At 40.5% G+C, this 16,121-nt stretch overlaps 1 protein-coding gene across 13 annotated transcripts in view; it reads left to right on the top strand.

Annotated features, from left to right (window-relative positions):
* Positions 1–16,121, top strand: part of Zbtb20 (zinc finger and BTB domain containing 20) — a 747,261-nt gene that overhangs the window by 626,021 nt on the left and 105,119 nt on the right. Inside the window, exon 1 of one of the 13 annotated variants that reach the window (XM_028872118.2) lies at positions 3,031–3,418. The exons of 11 other annotated variants lie outside the window; for them this stretch is intronic. The gene's annotated coding sequence lies outside the window, so the exon portion shown is untranslated. Of the gene's footprint in view, positions 1–3,030; positions 3,419–6,734; positions 8,068–16,121 lie in introns of those variants that run through there. One more of the 13 variants, XM_037210000.1, reaches the window with a different exon arrangement.

Here is a 16,121-nt window from a genome sequence, read left to right as displayed (position 1 = left end):
TGGTCATGGTCAGTGGTCTTCATCTCACTCAGTCTCAACACTGTGCCAGGGCATGTGCACTCTGGCTTCTGATTAAGGGCACCTGAGAGGCACCGATGACAGTCCAGACTCTCAGGCTTCTGAGATGTAATTCTTTCTATTGAAATTTTTAAATGTGTTTTATTCATTTACTGTTCATTTAACCTACCGGTTTGTGAAACCTACTGGGTGCCAGGCTAGCAGTGTTGCTGAGAATGCAGGCTTAGGGTCATATTGCCTGCACTGAAGCCTAGCTCTGTTTGCAGCTCTGGAACTTAGCAAATCCCATAACCTCACTGTAGTCGAGTCTCCTCTGCTGTGAAATGGAGGCACCCGAGTACCTAACGCACAGTGTTGCTGTGACAGTAATTTATAATAGAAATGCTCAATCCAAAGCAACTGTCCCAGAACATAGTGGATGCCATCCTTATTGTGAGCCAGGAAATGTTCTTGAATTTGGGAGTAATGAAATTTTGTGGCCTTCAGAGGAACTAACACCTTGTAAGTTTAGATTTTAGAAATTTAGGGTTCTAAACTTCACTGATCTCCATTGCTAGCCCTTTCTAACGTAAGCTTACATCTTCCATCTTTGCTTTCTTGTTTGCTTTTATGTCCTGAACTGCCAGGCTTTGGATAGAACACACTCAGCATGCCCGTAGTCCATAATTGTGCTTTTTTAAACCTTCATATTAAGCCTTCCTCAATAACTACCAGGTAGTTACAAGTCTGTGTACTTTCCTTATATTAGTCTCTGCTATCTTCAACTGGGCCAGTGTCATCACTTGCCACAGATGGGAAGACTGAGGCTTTGAGCAAAGCTGTGTCTCGTGAAATGTTATAAAGCTGTGTTTGCTGTGAAGCTGGTGCCCTCCATATACAGCATGCCGGCATGCATTTGTAAACACCTCTCTGCTCTGCCCTGTGCTTCCCCATCATATATTTTGAGACCTGTAGGAGGATCACCCAATGCCAAAATTTCTCTCTCTCTCACCTCCAAACTGGCTGTGGACCTTGTATTTCCAGCCAGTCACAGCAGCTATTGGTAAAGAGGTCAGTGTGCAAATAAGCTAAATCACTTGGGCTCTGACTTCTTTCGGGTGCTTGCTTTTGAGTGGGTTCCAGGTGCCTGACATTTCTTTCGGTTTTCTTCTGTTACCCTAAGTAGCACCGTCGTTACTGAAGCATGACTGACAGTTTTTGCTTTTATATACATCATGATTCTTGTTTTAGGACGAGAGGCTTAATCTCTCCAGTAACATCTGATGGCACTGTTCTTTTTATAAGCACCCCCTCCTTTTAAAACACACACCCTCAATTTTCTGTTGTCAAGAGAGAGGTCCTTACTAAATGTGATCGTGTGTCCCCAAAAACATGTAATCAAATTCATGAGCAAATAATACAATTGCCCCCCTTTTTAGTGGCTTGTTTCAATTGAAATATATCAGAAAAGTTGCCCATAGCTAGTCATCTAGGTAGAAAATCTCATTAGTCATTTAAAACTCTATCATAAACTGAAAGACTCAATCTCTTTCACCCACACTGTGCCCGTATTTTAGAAATGCGTTTTATTAAAAGCCACATCTTCTTACATGGTGGCACATAGTAGATGATGTTCACCGAGGAGATAGTAAAGTCTGGGCGAGGTCTTTGCAGATCAATCCACTCCCTGTGTTAGCTTGAAAATGTAGCACAAGCTCTACCTTGCTCAGACGGGACCTCATGTTACATCTGTCTGCTATACTCTGAGAATGAACAGAAAACAAACCAAAAATTATTTCCCTTGGATGTAGATATTTGGGGAGAAATGGAGGTTTTTGCACTAATTCTTTAGATGGAGGAATATTGTTATCCTGGAGGCAAGGGTGATTTTCATATCTGTTGGGCCAGAATCTTTAAGGAATTCTAGCACTTTGGTGATACATGAAACAGGTCTCCAGGCTTCTAGAACTCTGGGTTCTAGTGTTAACACAGTTACTGCCTTTGTGATTTATTGCTCTGAGTTTCTGGGCCTCAGTTTCCTCCCTCGACGAATGAGGGATGGGAGAGGTTCATCTCTAGGTCTTTTTCCAGCTTTGTATTCTCTGAGTCTGCAAATCGCCTTCAGTGTCTGCCGTAGTCTGCCTTGCCAGCTCTGTTTGTCACAAAGATTAATCCATTTTAACTGTACCTTGGAGTGCACCCGGGAGAGGAGGATGGATGGATTGTTTTGCACCTATTATTGCATCAGAACTTTTGCCTTTTTAGATGAGAACGTGCCATGCCTAAAATCTGTCTGCCTTTCTGCCCACTGACTTTGTCTGTGCTGATCTCTTTCCATGGTGCCTCTTTTTCCAGCATCCATCTCCCTCCAAGATCTAGATTCGGCATCTGACTGTACCTGTCTTGTTCTCTGCAGCATCTGTCTGCTGCACTCCTAGACCATCGTTAATAAACTTTCACACATGACACACAAACCCCCAACATGCTGGCACCTGCTTACAAATATCTACGATTCATAAAACTAGGGGAGAAAACTGCATTTTTTAAAAAAGACCTCTATCCGGTGCCATTTGTATCTGCACTTTTTGTTTAGTTGTAAGTTTGAATAGTTCCCCTTTGAGGGTTTGTCAGTACGAGCAGTATTGCTTATCAGAACACACCAACAGTCTTTTTGTAATATTCGCTTCCCCTCTGGTTCAGCCGAGCCTGCTGACAGATCATTCAAATTCAATTGTTTTATGTCTAAGCCGAACAGCTAATTAAAGTAGGGATGATTAACCTGACTGGCAGTGTCGCTCTCCCTCTCGCGCTCTCTCTCCCTCTCCCTTTCTCTCTCTCCCTCCCTCCTGTTCCAATCAGTCTTTTTCTCACACGCTCTCTCTCCTCGGTGTGTCTCTGTCTCTCCCTCTCTCTCTCTCTCTCTCCTCCCTCTCTCTTCCTCTCTCTCAGTCTCTCTCTCCCTCCCTCGTTTGCGCTCTCTCTCTCTCTCTCTCTCTCTCTCTCTCTCTCTCTCTCTCTCTCTCTCTCTCTCTCTGTCTCTTGCTCTACTGTTTTTTTTCCCTCTCTCTCTCCTAAACGTGGTCTGCTTGCTGATGGCAGAATGGCACTCGGAGATTTGTGCATTGTGTCTGGTTTCCTACGGGCAGGCTGACCCAGTGCCTCCAGGGACTTATCAATAGACCACTCAGAAGAGACACAGACAGGAGAGAGGAGGAGGGGTGGGGGGAGAGAGAGAGAATCAATATCAAGAATAGAAGGAGCTCCGAAGCCATTTTTTTTTTAAAGAAGTATCGGGACTTGGGAGAGGGTGACAAAGAAGGTTTTTCAAAGAGGCAGTGGAGGAGGTTCTAATAAATTTGGAAGGAAACAGTTCCCTGTCTTGGGAAAAGGAGAACTCCTGACTGATTAGCATTCACACCAGGTATGAGATGTTCTACCCCTTATCACTGTGTCGCAACCGAGGTGGAAAGGCTTTTTTTTTTTTTTTAAGGAGACTGAGGGAGCATGTATTTTGCTGTGTTTGTTGTTGGGGGGTAAGAGGGGCGGCGTGAGAAGCTGTGGGCATTTGTGTATGGGAGCAGGGAGAATGGAAGCAGTACACGGGGTGGGAGAGAGTATGGAGTGTGTGACTGTCTTCTCTGTCTTTGTGCACCCCTGGGGGGTACCCAAGTTCATTTCTAGCAGGTGGATTTAGACGGGAGTTACTTAACGCTTGACCGCCAGTTTTGAAAAAAACAGAAAAGAAAAGAAAGAAAAAGAAAAAACGCTGCTTCCTAGGGTCTGTTAAAAGGAAGCTCCAATTTCTCTCTCCCCTTCTCTCTCTCTCTCTCTCTCTCTCTCTCTCTCTCTCTCTCTCTCTCTCTCTCTCTCTCTCCCCTTTTCTCCCTCTCTCTCTCTCCTTCCCTCCCTCCCTTCCTCTCTCCCTCTCCCCCATCCCTCTTCCCCTCTCTCTTCTTTTTTTCCTCTTCTAACCAGACAGCGGGAGGGTTCCTGGCTCCCAGCCAGCCCAAAAGCCTCTAAGTGTTTTGCACTTGTTTCAGGGAGTAGCTGCCCGGGGATTTTTCAGCATTTTCACTGGAGAACAAAGAGTTCTTTACAAAGGGAGGGGGGGCTTAATGTCTGATATATGTTTTTCTATTTTTATTAGTTTTTTTGCCTGAAAAAGAAAGAGACAGGAACAGAACATTATAAACACACAAAGACATTCAAAAGAAACCTAGTTATCTTTCTCTCCGTCACCCTACATATATCCATGAGAAATTAAAAGGAATGGCTAATTAAGTTGGCTGTGTTGCTCTTTTCTCCTCTTCCAATCTTTCTAAATTCAACTGTTCCTCTGCTCACTCTGCTGTTCTTTCCTACTCACAGTAAAAGTTGCTCAGGAGGCATCCTCTCTTAGCATGTCTCTTCCATTTTTGTGTCCCTGAAATCTTGTAGGAGAAAGAGCAAGAGTCCATCAAATAATCAATTTAGTGACAAGAACATCCTCTACTTTTGCCACTTGGGCAAAAAGTTAATTATGGAATTTGAGCTCCCAAAATACCAATGGGGTACATCAGTTCATTTGATCTCGCAAGTTTTTGCATCCATCTGCCTAAAAGGTATCGCTTGTGCCACTTGTCAGTTAAAAGAAGAGCTAGTAAGGGGGTAGATATTTATCTTTCATATTTTGTTTCTATGACATAAATGACCAAACCCCCAGAGACATTACTTGTTCAGTCTATGTTATATTAGTTCAAGAAAAATATAGCCTAGACAGAGGTTTTTCAACAATTCTGATTGCCACGTAGCTTTGTATTCTGTTTGATGTTTTGCCTATGCGTGTGTATTTCCACTGTGAATTTGTGTTTGTAGCAAACATTCCAAAATTCTTATCATTTTCAAATTAATACTCTAACAAAAGAAAAGAAAAATCAGGATGTAAACTGTATGTGCAAAGTGTAGTAAACAGTCTTATCTTTTAATACATGCTGTACATTTATATTTTTATACTGATATCCTTGAATTATAATCCCTAGGAAATGCTTTCTTTCCAAAAGTTCTACTCTTACTGCATTTATATTTTGATTGTTGTTTGGTAATCTTTTGAAGGACACTAAACTGAGCAAAGAGTAAATAGCCAAAAGCGCCACCAAAACCGAAAATATAGATTAGCTGAGCACCTAACTGCACATAACTGTGCCTCAGAGGAAGTAACTACTACAGCTGTTCACGACTCAGAAACTCTCTCCTTCTTTCTTCCTCCCATTTATGGAAAAATAGAATCTATTCATTAACCCTGGGAGTGGAAATTATAAGAAATACTCCAGACATACACATTTTCCCATATTTATGAAATGCGTGTCTATCTGTATTTCTTAAGGGCACAGTGTTTCTGGGGCAGAGGGCAACGCCTCACTAGTCAACCGTCCCGGCTGGGAGGTCCGAGTGCTTGTGTTTGAAGTAACTTGATAACAAGGAGTCTTTTCGGGAACCCTTCCTTCTATGTGTACGCTCCTTCAGTAATGACCCTCAACTGAAACCTGGCACTGGGTGGCCGAGCTAGCACTTGACCTCACGGAAAGATACTGGAAGTAGGGGAAGTTTGGACAAACCCAAAATTTCTAGGGTAGATCACTTGTTACAGTTACATGTTTTCTTGAGGAAAATTCTTGAATTACACTCAGATGTCTATATTTTTGTAGAATTTTAATGCTTTTAATAGTGCTTAAGGGGTAAACGATCCTAAAATGAAAGTCAGCCATCAAAAATAAAAGCAACTTGAAGTCTTTAAAAAGTTTTAGATAGAAAGCGAGAGGTTTGAGAATTTTTTCCTCCCTCCCACCCCCAAACAGAGACTTGATTTCTTTTTCTTTTTTTTTTCTTTCTTTCTTTTTCCCTGAACCCTCTTGTTGCTGCAGCTGTTATACCTGCATATTTGGGGTTGTGTGTGTCTCTCTTCTCGCCACCCTTCCTCTCTCCCTCTCTGGTTTTTGATGTGACCGGAGTGTTTTCTCAGAGGGACAGAGGGACGAGAAGAGGTTGTTGCTGAGAGCAGCCGTGGCTCCCCTTGATCCAAGCAGGCAGCTCCCATCAGCTAGCTGTGCCGGCAGAGTACAGTGAAAGGTGATCGCTGTCACTCTGGGCTTCTTGCTAGATCTGACCTGAGAGGAACATTCACAGTCGAGGAGAAAGGGGAAAAAAATAGAGGAGGAGGAAAGAAAAGCTCTTTGAGCTGGAATACACTGGCCCTTTCTTCCTGGAGGCAATCCGCTCTGGTTCTTGGCGACGTGTCCTGCACTATCAGATATCATATGACTTTTTATTTAGATTTCTTTTTGGAGAATGGCCTGTTAGGACTCTGTTTGTTTTCTTTTATTTAATTTCCTTCTCCCTTCACCCGCTAGTTTTGTGTATGTGTGTCAGAGTGTGTGTGCACGCATGCATATGTGTGTGCAATTTTTATCTTTGTTTTTGTTCTGTTGATCTGATGCTTTATTTAAGGACAAAGCTTTAATTATTTCAGTATAGTGGTTTAATCACTTGCCAAAAAGAAACCTCATTCTGGGCTTTTGGGGGGGGGGGTGTCCGTTTTTAAACACATCCATTAACACAGGAGACTGCAGCTCCTAAATGCCTGCTGGTCAGACCTTGGCCCACTCCTCCTTCACCTTCAGGCTCTCTCCTCCTCCCTCACCTTCAGGCTCCCTCCTCCTCCTCCTCCTCCTCCTCCTCCTCCTCCTCCTCCTCCTCCTCGGCAGCATGCACAGCAGTGTGAGTTAGGAAACACCTGTGCGGAGTTGAGAGCGGAATAAAAGTAGAGGCGACTTCTTCAAATCTGTACCTAGTTTCACTTTAATCAACTTTTTTCAATTCTTGATTTTTTCCCCCCACCCCGGCACTCTCTGTTCAGCTTGCAAACATCAGAGATAGTTAAGGATATGTCTGTGGAGCTTTTGTGAGGCCAGCTGAGCACCACTGGAAAGTGGAGCAGGAGTTGCAGTCCATTCAGAGACTTAAGAATTAAGTAAGAGGTTTAAATAAGGTCTTTTGAGATCTGTGGGCTGTTGGTTCGGGGTTTGGTGAGAGATGGTAAATGGGATATTTAGGGCATTCAAGGCAGAGAAGGAGAAATTCCCAAACAGGAGAGAGGCAGGCAGGCATTCCTGCTACAATTAGTACTTTTAAAACCTTAACTCAATCAAATTTTTATTTTGTGTATCTCAAAATTTAACTGACCAATATGTGATCGACCGGCTACCTTTCCACGACAGCTGTGTAAAACAGTTATCCTGACAATTATTGCTGGATTTGCCCTAAAATTCGATGCTTTTCTTTTTTAGTTTTGAAGAGTTCAGATTTTAGTTAGAAAAAAAACATAACTTCTCTCTATATGCATAAGGTTGTCTATACATTATTCTTACCATACAGAACATACTAGATCCTGATTGTGTAGGGGTGTGTTTGTGTAAACAACACACAAGACTGCCTTAAAGGTTCAGGTGACCGCTACATGCTTTAGACCTGTAGTTTTTAGTTTCTTGTTACTTACTCTAAAATTATTTTTCATGAACCTTTTCTGTGCAATGTCTTTTCATAACCAACGGTGAATTTTGTTGAAACTTGAAGAGAAATTTATTCCACCCCTTTAAGAGTACCCAAAAAGGAAGAGAGAACTATTCTCTTTCGACTCAAAAAAAAATTTTTAAAAACCTTTTTCCCCCAACGGAAAACTCCAAAACAGCTCTGTCTCAGAACGTTAAACTTGGCATGGATAAGAAATGTGAGTTTTGCTTTGTTTGAGGAAATTTGTTTTTGAGACAACAATGTTATAAATATTTTTAAATTGCCTGCTGAGCATGCGCTGTCTCTGACTTTATTCATAGTTTTAAATGCACACCAAGTGCAGTCTTCTGGATGGCCACAGGTAAGGCTGTCGATTTGTGTGATCCTTCTCTGAGGCACCTTCAGTGAGTCTACTCAGTTTTCCAGAAGGGAAAGGGGCAAGAGCTGAGTTCAGACCTGGATACCCTTCTAACTATCATAGAGAAAAAGTGAATTGCCCACTAAGGCTTGCACACTGTACTTAGGGTAAGTACTATTCAACTTTTCTTTCCTATATGAGTTGCCTGCCTTAACTTTCTGGCTTATTACTAGTAGGGTAAATGGAGAAAAACATTAACTCAATGAGGAATTTGACTGAAACAGAAGATTTGCAGATTTTAGGGGCATCTATTGTACGTAAATTTAGGGATACTCGAATTTGTCAGTAAAATGCTGGAAGCTTAGTGCTTACAAAGCAAAGATGTGCTAGTCTGAACATGTCTGATCTCATCTGGAATCGAAAGCTAAATCTAGGTGGGCCTGTAATAATACCAGAAAAGGAACACATGTATCTTTTGTGCAAGCTTTTTTTTCCCTTAAGCCAGCCTTGCAGAGGCAAATGACAAAAGCAGTGGATTGTCCTCTCCCTGACTTGGCCTCCACTGCAGACAGGCCCAGGTGTTCTGGGTGGCTGCGCGTTGTCCTCGCTGCTGCTGCTGCCCAGCGCAGTCCTTGCTGTCCCTGATGGTGACACTTCCATTTCCAGAAAGCTGCATCTCCCTAACTCCGTCCGTCCGTCCGTCCATCCAGTGGGGCCTCATGTAGTCCTCTCTCTCAGGTCTGCACTGTCCCTCTCCAGCTTGCAGTTCTGATGGATTCTTGCTAGAATGGAGCTCTTCATTAGCTGTTTGTTATAGTTATGGTGGAGGGTTGTTTTTTTCATTTGGGGGGCTTTTATAACTATCCAAACAAGTTACCTCTAAGATGAAATTTATCATACTTATTTGTGACTCAAAACTGAATAGAATTTTTAAAAAATCTAGTTAGCCATCTGGGTTTTGTTGTTATTGTTTTGTATTTGTATTTTTGTTTTATGAATTTTAAATATTCTAATAAATGTAAATAATCAGGTTTTTCTAACAAAATACATTTTGATATGCAATGCTTTTCTAATTTGGTTTTCTTTATGTGGTTTAAGATCAAATTCAAAAATTTAGTGTGCTAAAAAGAAATACTAAGGAGCCTATAAGTAGCCTACTGATAATTTTAATACCCAATTTGAAATAATTCAGCTTAATGTTGCATTTGTCATATTACCCTTCATTGCCAAACAGCATTACTTTATGCAGGTGTGTGTGTGTGTGTGTGTGTGTGTGTGTGTGTGTATGCAGATATATGTAAACACATATACATGCATACTTGCATATACGGCAAAAGATATACAAAGCCACTTAACATTTATATTAATTTTTTTACATAAAAGAAAAAAATTAGTAAACTTTTGTTATTTTATCATTTTTCTGTAATTTAAAAATCCAATAAACTGTTGCTTCTGATTATTATCCACATAGGCTTCTAAACATGTTTATATTTTTATGTTACCTTAGTTTCTATTTCATAGGTCTTGCACATTCCTACATTTTATGCAGATTTTAATGCTAAGTTTATTCAGATACCACTTGCTTTATTCCATATCTGTTAGTGTGTTAACAAGTGGTTTATTGGTTTTTTATTTTGATTTTTTTCTTTTATTATTTTCTAATCTAGAGAGACTATATGTTTCTAAATGTCACTAGCACTCTCAGAAAGAAACTTTTAAACCTGTGATCTCCTAGAAAGTTTTCAAACAGGAGATATCATCTATACCTTGTATCTCCTGGGTCCATTTATCCAGGCTGTACCATCAGCAACCCTGAAAAAAATGGCACTAATAAGTATGACATAATAATTTTTCTGATCATAGAATTAGGAACTACCAAAGAAAATTGTGGCATATGCATGGAAATGCCAAGACCTTTTCCAATAAAATCAGCTGTTTTATGCTTTCTTTTTTTCATTTTGAATTTGTTTGTGACTTTTTTGGCTTGTGAAGCATTTCCCTGTAATCGTAGGAAGCCACAGCACATTCCCAATGCCACAGCAACACAGCAGCTAAGGAGAGCCTAGAGAGCTGGTCCTGGGGACTGTAGCCTTTCTCAGAAATCATGCAAGGTAGGAGGAGTAAGGAAGCTACTGGGTTTTTGCATTTTCCTAGTTTATTCAACCTGCCAGGGACAGTTTTTCTTCCTGCATATTCCCTTCACCTAGCTAAGGCTTTTCCATCAATGCCAATGGCTTTCTGTTGCTTCCAAGAGATGGTTCACATAGCAAAGCATCCTGTTTTCGTTTTATATTGAAACATAGAAAGCTTTGAAAACTGGGAAGGACAAAGAAAAGGGGGCTTAGGGCATCTGGGAAATATCCAAAAGAGCATTAGGCTCACAACTAGTTGTTCGATGGTCATGCCTGTAACTTGTCTGTGCTCTCCGGGCTTCTAAGTGTTAAAGTAATGAAGGGGATAACTATATAGGGTGCACACTGTGATCTGACTGATTCAGTAGATGGAGCTCTTCCCCCTAAGTCTGGATTCAAATGAACGTCCCACTGCAGTCTGGGGGACTCTCTGTTTTAAGGTGTGTCATAATACACACATAAAATCAAAGCCTGTAGAGTTGGAGGAAGAGGTTTCCTGGCCCTTTTTAAAGACATGGAGCATTTGGTCAGAAACACAGAACTGCAGGGGAGCAGTAAGGGTAGGGTGGGAAGTGAGGCTTACCTATCTAAATTTCTCCCTGTGGTTCTTAATACTCTTAAGTGTGGAGGGAAAACCTAACAGTTTTCATAGAGGGACTATAAACCTGGAAAAATATAGCATGTGCAGTGTTTGCCTGTGTTCGTGACAAGCCTTTCAAGCTATCTGAACTGTACAGCTCCCCTTTCATTTGACTCCGCAAAGGAATCTTAATGCTGTAATGCAATTGTTTCATCTAGTTAGTCTAGAGAATCTGGCTGAAATGCAACAAATCCTGAATTGTGACATCACTGTGGATGGTAACGGCGACCTGTAAGGTGCCTTTATGGGAGCAAAAATACAATGACTGAAAATAGATCTCTAGTGTCTGTTTTAATATAGAAAGAAATACTTGTTTATTTCTCCGAAAATTAATCAAAATGAGTAATTGCCACAGCATTCTTGTCAGTTTGTATTATCTTCGGTACCAATAATAAGTTTGATCATTACCCTTCCCTGGTACCAGGAGGGAAAATATATGTATGCAAGATGTAGTAAGTTCTCTTCCTTGGTCTGTCTTCTCAAAGACTGGAGGTGTTATTAAGTATCTCTTGTTAAATCTTGATAAGATCATTTGGCCAAAATAGAACTGGCTCTGGCCTTACCACCAGAAGAAATAGCATTTTTAAAGGACTTGGGTTTCCTTTGCAACCACGTGTCTGAGTTTGATACACTCCAGGAAAACAGGCGGATGAGACAAAATTCTGCCTAAGCAGCCGCCGTAGGCCAAACACTGAAACAGTGCCAACCCGGACCAATCAGGCAGGCTTCTCAGAAGATGCATGCTTTGCTGAGCACTTCTGTGGAGAGAAGAGGGAGGAAGCCCTTGAAACTGCATTCAGATGAATGAGTCTTCTCTAATTTCAGCAAAGTCCGTGCTAGTGAATTCAGTAACTTCGCTTCTGTAAAGTAGAACATCTGAGTTTCCTGGGCCAGCTGAGGCTCCCTGAGTATTGTTCTCCCGCATCTTTTGAACAAAAGTATCTTTTGAATTGAAACAAGTGAAAAACTTCTTACAGAGAGTGAAGAGTAAAATTAATGGAAACTCAAAATCAATTCCAAACCCATTTCTGGCATGATGAGAATAACATTTGTGCTGTGTTTAAAGCAGTTTAACACAAGAAAATGATAAAGTGATCAATGTTCTTAAAGCCAAAAATAACCAGAAGAGAACAACCTGCAACCCATTCCCAGTCCTGAAACTCTACACTTCAGATTAAACGTACAAATAAATGGATAGATGTTTTATAAGGCGGCACTCAGAGCCTTAGAGCGTAAACAGCAATGAGGAGAGGCCAGATATCCAATGTTCTATTTAAGCTACGTTTTTAGAGTTTAGGATAAACATTTCTGAAGCTAAACTATTGTGAATTTATTTATATGTATACACACACCATGACCATAAAACAAACACAAGTTAAAAGATATGTGCATTGTCTGTGAAGGACACTGCCACTCCACCGTCTTTATACTATATTAGCCAAAAAAAAAAAAAAAAAAAAATCAGGCTTTAAGTAAAGCAAAGAAACATTTTAGGCTACATCAGAAAGTCGGTGAATGGTCAGTTTGGATCAGATTTAATATTCCTTCTAAAAATGTTTAGATTCTTCCTTAATTCATTGAATTCATTGCATACATAGATACAAATCATATATATATATATATATATATATATATATTATATATATTGCTTTAATAGATTACTCTGAAGGACTAAGTTAACATTAAGAAATTTTGAACCTGTGGAATGCCAGTGAAATGCCACTATCTGAATTTACAAAATTCCCTCTAGTCTTTAAGATTTTGCTCCCAATTAGCACAGTATATCATTTCACTGACAAGATATTTATTGATCATGTAAAATAACATATCTACTTGAAATCATCTGTAGAAATGAAAGCTGACCAAATCCAAACACATTCAATCTGGTTGAACTGAGGTGCAATAGGAATGATGGTAATTCTAACAAGCACCATGACGAACATAACTACAGAGAAGCATGTGTGATTACATCAGTAAGAGTGAACTCAATGAGCAAGGTCGGGAGGGTAGGGGCTAATGATTAGTTAGTGGAGACGTTTAAAGCTTGTGGCTGGGAACAGAATTAACAGATGTGGAAAAGAAGAGTCAATCAATTGTAAAGGTGGATAGAGAGGCAGGACTTTTCTATAGGGTATAATCAACGACAGAATTCAACTCTTCCAGGGAATTACGGTAGCATCATAAACTTTGGTTGTCCAGGGTGATAATGGTTGGAAAGAGCTGTTGTGCACATCTGCTTAAAGAGTCGTAGGAGTGTAACTGCTAGAACCAGTTGTCATGCTGTTGATTGAAATTTTAAAAGCTCAGCTTTACATGTCCAAAAGCAAATATCAGCATCATAGAACCAGCATCATTGTATCTCAAAGACTGAAGGAGCCTAAAGTATCTCAGTGAAAGAACATTAGACTATCTGATGTAAGGCCATGTAAATTGTATTCTTTTTACAAACATGTGTGTGTGGGGTGTGTGTGTGTGTGTGTGTGTGTGTGTGTGTGTGTGTGTGTGTGTGTGTCTTGTATTTGAAAAATAGAATTTTAACGGGAAAGCTTAAAATAGAGAAAGTGAAGTACTGATTTATCTGGACCAATGATGCTATACCCTGGTTCCTGTGAACCATGGGTTCTAAACAGGGAAGAGCAGTGGGCTTTACAGAGGACCAGAGTAATTTTCTCTGGGATCAAACCACTAACTTTGCCCAGAAGAAAACTTACACACGGCAAAGTGGCATATTGCTCTTAAATGAGAAGGGTAAAAGTGGGACATGAAGGAAAGTTCCCTGGCCACTCTGTACTTGTATCCAGGACAGATCTGTAGAGCTAGAGAGGGTTGATGTTCCAGAAGGAACTGAAGAAGAGAGCACCAAGCCTTCTGCATTCCTTTCTTAGTAGCAATAACCTCACCTTAAATGATGAAGGGGGAAGCCTGTGTGGCAAGGATACCTTTGTATTTTGGAAAATGATAGAAAAGCACCATGCAAGTCCTAGGGACTCTCTAGAGTTTACACTGCTCCCCTCACCCCACAAAAACAAGAAAAGAAGGAGAAGGAGAAAAAGAGAGGGAAGAACTTGGTAGTAACAACTTTCTTTTCAAAAGAAATGGGCCTTCCTCCGTGTGAATCTGCTGTCCAGCTTGTACATTTGCTCACCAGGGTCTGAGTTCTAATCAGGCAGTGCTGATTCCCTGAGCTGACAGATACTGCAAGCTGAGCCCCTTCTTGGCTCCTAAGTATGCTCCACATGTTTTCATCCCTTCCTCCCCAGAGTCCCAAAGGGAGGCAAATTTTCCCTCCTTCCCTTCTATGACACCGTGCGTATTTTACAGACTCTTGGCATATTCTCTTTCATATCAACTCCAAGTTTGTAAAGTAAAAGGCAATTCTTTATCATTTGGGGCAATGGACATAATTTTATTGAGCTTCATTTTCATCTTTGTAAGCAGGAAATAATGGCTACCTTGCTTGGATATTATATATATAATATATATACATATATATAATCTAGGAAATGTCATCTATAAGGTGTTTAGCATAATGAGTAGCCCATGGTTACTACTCAATATCAAATTTATTAGTATTATAACTACTATTGCCCTACTTCTAGGTTTTTTCCTATTAATATAATCCTTAAAGCCATAAATTGAGTTCAGCATCTTATCAGTCTATGTACAGAATGACTTTTGCCTAATAGAATCTGGATGAAAAAATGTATAGGATCTCCTTATACAAGCCCATATTGTACCTGTTCCTTCCTCACAACCCTCCTCAATTCTCTCCTGGAGGTTTAGGACAGTGGTGGTCATGGCCAGTGCTGGCTCCAGATATGCCATCAAAGACGTCAGTGTTGTTCACTGTGGACTCTCTGTGCCACATTAGCCTTCAGGTTCCCATAGAACCTCAACCACTTAGGATGGCTCTTTGCAGCATCCCCAGAAGTGTCTACTTGTGTTCGTGGTTTATGTGATTAATGATCTTGTTATAGCTCTGTCTGTAACTTGGTATAGAAACTTTCACTTCAGAGAGCAGGTCAAGATCTTGAATATAATTTTGGTTGCATCTGTTATAAGCCAATTGTGTATTCATTACATTTATAGATTCCCTCTTCAGCCATATATTTTCATGGCCATTGAAAGCACCTGCCTCTGTGCTGAATGTCCCTAGATTTTACTTTAGAGACCTGAAAATATAGCAGTGAGGCTTGGTGAACTCTAGCTGTCATATTTGGCATTTTCTTCCCTTAATGGTCTAATTGTAGCTAAATTTGAAGAGGCAAGTAGCGAAGTTTTAATTGTCCAAAATATGGTATTGTAATTCTGTATAAATGAGGTTTATGGTCAATATAGTTTTCCTATACATTGTTGTTTTTTTAAACATGTAACCACATAATGTGAAAGGGAAAAACACTAAAAACATGAAAATGATTTTTTTAATTGAAGTATATAAGGCAGAGATAGAACTAACATTAATTGCAAAGGTTTGACTGTAGGGAGAGCAGCACACTGGGGAAACTGAGTGCATATGGATGCTGGTCCTTCAAGGTGTTACTGAACAGTGAGGAAATGAGAACGAAGTAGATGATGTGGGCATGCAAAGGATGGGCTGACGTCAGGGTATGCTCGAGTCAGGAAGAATGTTGCCTTTTAATCTACCAGCGTTCCACTTATGTGAGAGTGAGCTGGTAGTTGTGAGGGAAACAAGGTCACATTTAGGGGAACTGGTAATTCAATGAAGGATTTCTACTTTGCCAGAGCAATAGTGTTGGCATCAAAAGAAAAAAGTTTTGCAAATTTCTGTGTGTGCACTTGCTGTTCCTGGTGTTCCTGGTGGGTGGCTGAATCATCCTGATGGCATTCAACAGGAACCAGCTGCTGGGAATATTAAAATGCATGCATTTATTCCTCTAGAGAGACAGGAGCATCTGCAGAGTCTTCCTATCTTGATAGTACAGATAATCCCAGGGAGCATCCTCTAGTGGTTTTAACTCTATTCATTTATACATCTTCTCTCATCATTCTCATCGGTGCCCGGAGTCCTAACTAGAGTTATCTGTAGTACCTGCATCCTAAATCCATACCAGGTTGTAGAGTCAGACAGTGAACACTTGCCGGAGAACTCAGGCTTTATGAATTGCAACCTCAGGGGCAGAAAGTGGCACTCCTCTCTCTTGGCCTCCCTGTCTTGTGAAAAGTCAGCAATACCCAGCCTTCTACCTAGGAAAAGACAGAAACTCCCCTCTCCCACAGCCTGGCCAGATTATAGGCTTCTGAATTCTCCTTTGTATTTATAAAGCCTATAAACCTACTGCTTTCCTTATATATCTGTTGTTTTATTTTATTTTGTAATTATGGGTGGGTTTTGGCTTAGGTTTTGGTTTGGTTTTTGAGCTAGTATCAACACTTGAGGAAAAAGAACGTGCAAAGAAGAGGTCTGCACTCCATAATCTACTAAGTCTTT

The sequence above is a fragment of the Peromyscus leucopus genome, chromosome 12 (genome assembly GCF_004664715.2).
Source record: "Peromyscus leucopus breed LL Stock chromosome 12, UCI_PerLeu_2.1, whole genome shotgun sequence".
In the NCBI taxonomy this organism is placed as follows: Eukaryota; Metazoa; Chordata; class Mammalia; order Rodentia; family Cricetidae; genus Peromyscus; species Peromyscus leucopus.
Note: the sequence above shows the minus strand (reverse complement) of the source record. Positions and strands in the feature narration are given on the sequence as shown.